Source organism: Anneissia japonica, unplaced genomic scaffold (assembly GCF_011630105.1).
Source record: "Anneissia japonica isolate Jap-2015-1 unplaced genomic scaffold, ASM1163010v1 scaffold288003_len116008_cov116, whole genome shotgun sequence".
In the NCBI taxonomy this organism is placed as follows: Eukaryota; Metazoa; Echinodermata; class Crinoidea; order Comatulida; family Comatulidae; genus Anneissia; species Anneissia japonica.
In genome coordinates, this window is record NW_022750129.1 from 84,984 (window position 1) to 88,397 (window position 3,414).

Below are 3,414 nucleotides of genomic sequence, written 5' to 3' on the forward strand. Positions count from 1 at the left end.
CCACTTCGACGTGCACGCGGTTTCTCGACCTTCGAACCGATATTTCGTACCATCTGCGGATCTGTAATTTTCGCAGGTTCATCGTCTCTATGTACCAATCTCCCACTTCGAATCTCACGTGCATATATCCCTTGACGATTTCGACGTCTACGGAGTCGGGAAATCCGACGCTGTACAGTACGCCGGCGACTTCGTGTTCTTCCCGCAGGAAAATGTCGAAAGAGACAATCATCTCGTTACGGTCGTCGTTCAGGACGTCGTCGGGCACGCGAGCGCCTAAAGCCAGCTGTCTTTTACCGTCGTCATCAATGCCGACGCTGCCGTCGTCGTCTTCGTCGTCGTCGTAGATAGACACCTGCGGATTCTCGTCGTCGCGGTTAGGGATCTCGGCGAGTTTCGCAGTCGTATGGCTTCGACAACCCACGGTGTATATGCTTTGCGAGTTTACGGTCAGATTGCCTATACATCCGACGAACGCACCCAAAAAGAAGTCTCCCGTTATATCTGCATCTGACACCTCGCCTAAATTACGAATCTCTTCTCCGACGACTCCATCCAACCGTACCAGAACCGACAGTCCATTCCTATAGACCGCAACGCTATGCCAGTTACCAATTTCGAGTTTCCCGGGACTCCTCGCCGACCACTCTTCGTCTCCCACTCGAAATCGCGCGACCACCTCGAGGTCCTCCACGTCGACGTGCACGAAATCCCCGTCTCCTGCGTTGCGCAGAACGGTGCAGTTCTCTTCGTTTTCCAACTTCAGTTCAAAAGCGATGCTCGTCTGGTGTCAAAACTCGCACGGCGCGTTCGAAACAGCGAAGGTCTCTCTGCCGTCGTCGGAGCATCGGCCGACCGACCTGAATCCATCGACCCAGCCTGCTGATCCCGACGCTGTGCCATCGTCCCGGTTCCAGTTTCCCTGGACTCCTCGCCGACCACTCTTCGTCTCCCACGCGAAATCGTGAGACCACGTCGAGGTTCTCCACTTCGACGTGCACGAAATCCCTTGATCCGAAGCTGCGCAGTACGGTGCAGTCATCTCCGTTCCGCAACTTCAGGTCGAACGCGACTTTCGTCTTGTGTCTGAACTCGGGTATGTCGGACCGTATTCCCGAACGAAGCTGCTTTCTGATTGGCGGTGCCGGTTCCACGGTACCGTCGTCGATGTTCAACACGAAACCGAGACGAGCCTGATCCGGCTGGCAAACGTACAGATCGAATCGAACGGTGTTCGCGTCGTAGCGGTACTCGACGCTGGTGTTGCACCTATTGTCTCCGTCTATGTACCAATTGTTTGCGAAGTAAAGATTTTGCAGGTGCCTTTGCCTCGTCTTCTTCTTCTACGAGATGCTTGGTGCTGCACGTTTTTATCACGTGAACGAGTCGCAATGACTTTGTAAATTCAAAGACGGCGTGATAAGTGTGTTTCTCTGGGTCTTCGATAGAGAATATGTAAGCAAATGTTATCATGGCGTACAGACGTTGACGTTTTTCGTCCGAATTGACGATGACAAATTTCCAAATTCTCAGGAAATCGAAAAATGGTATCGACGTGTCGGCGAATTCCGGTGGCGTCGGCAGGTCGTTTATGAAGTCGGACAATGTTATCCGGCACGTAAAATATGTATAACCCATTATTAAAAACTGCATGTGCAGCACGTTCTCATCGTGCCCCCACGCCTTCAATTGATTATAACGTGGGTTGGTGGGACTGTATCCGTCAAGGACGGGAGCGGCGAAGTTTCCAAAAAGAAACGGTTCGCATATGGCTAGAAACCTCAACCACGGGTCGCCGGATATTCTGAAAGATTCGTAGGAATGTACAAGTATTTCTGCAAACTCGTTGATTTTCTTCACGTCGAAGCATTGCAATCGTTCTCTTAATACAGCCCAAGCGGCGGATTCCAATTTGGTCGTTACGAGGTCGTCGGCCAAAAGAAACGAAAGTACGGAAGCTACGTACACGTAAGTGTTCAAATCGGGAAACTCCAAGTCGATTGTGCGATTGTCGACCAATTTCAATGCAATTTCTGCCGCCTTTCTTTCGATAATCGGAAGAACGGTGACCAGATTCAATTCGATTACGTGTTCTCGGGGCAGGCCTAGATCTTCTTGCTGCGAAATAATGCCGACGTTTTTCGTCAGTTCATCCAAACTGCTACTTGAAACGTACGATGTTTTTTGGTTATTCAACAGGACACGGAATTCAACACGTTTTTCCATTTCTATCTCATTAAAATAAGTGATATTTTCATTTACGTCTATGCTTATACGTTCGATGACGTACGTCATCGGGTCTTATACAATAATGGAGATCTTCCTCTGCTTTTCCTTCTTTTTCTTCTTCTCGTTATCGTGGTGGTGGTCGTCGTCGTCGGCGGTGAGTCGCTTCATCGCGTACGCCAACAGCACCCCGTTTCCGAAGCCGACGGCCGACAGGAAGCAGTAGTGCACCACCGCAGGAACGGAATCTCTCCCGAATTCGACGGGGACGTTGATTATGGCAAATTTTACCATAACGAGCGGTAGGGTAGCACGCAGTTGCAGACGAACGTTCCTGCAAAATTCCACACACGACTTTTCACGTTGGTTAACGTCCACATGTAATCCAAAGGAAAACCGATTCGCATAACCGCGACCAAAATCCCAACGCCATACAGATCGGGGAATTTCAACGTCAGAGCGAACGTCGTGAAGCACAAAACGTCCACGATCCTGTTTATCGGTCTCACGACCGCGCTGGATGTTCCCAATCCGCTCAGAAGCAGCAAAAGGTAATTTCCCAACAGACACGAGAACGTCGACTCCATCGTTCTTTCGTCCACCGAGCGATCGTCTGCCACCGTCGTCCGCAAAGCTCCGGCCATCGCGGACAAGACTACGACGCCGACTGTCCTCATTATACTGACGGCGCTGTCGACCATGGCGTGTCTAGTGTCAATCGTGAACATGTCGGAGTATCGTTTTCCGAAATACATTTCCAAAATTCGGAAAAACAGCACAATGCCAAATCCGTTGTAGGCGAACGATAGCGTCGCGCAGTAGACTGGAAGAGGTACGTCCAAGTTATTCATCTCTCCATGTGTCCCTTTGTCTTTTTCTCCCTTTTACTACATAAACAAAAAAAGTAAAAGACACTTGGTAACGCCAACTTTCAGGGTCCGGCACCGTTTTTCACCCCGGCTTCCACGCTCCGTCGAGCGGCTGCGGCCTTCTCCTCGAACCTCTGTTCCATGCAAGCCACGTTGCGCATCGATTCCACTCTCTTGTACTCAAAACGATCATCTCTTTTTTTCCCGAACATGTTTGCGTATGATCGATCAAACTCTCGGGTGTCGGTTTTTGTAAGCATTCGTTAAAGGATGAAGAAGTTCGCTCCGCTCATCGCGGCGCTCCTAATCTTCCTGTTCG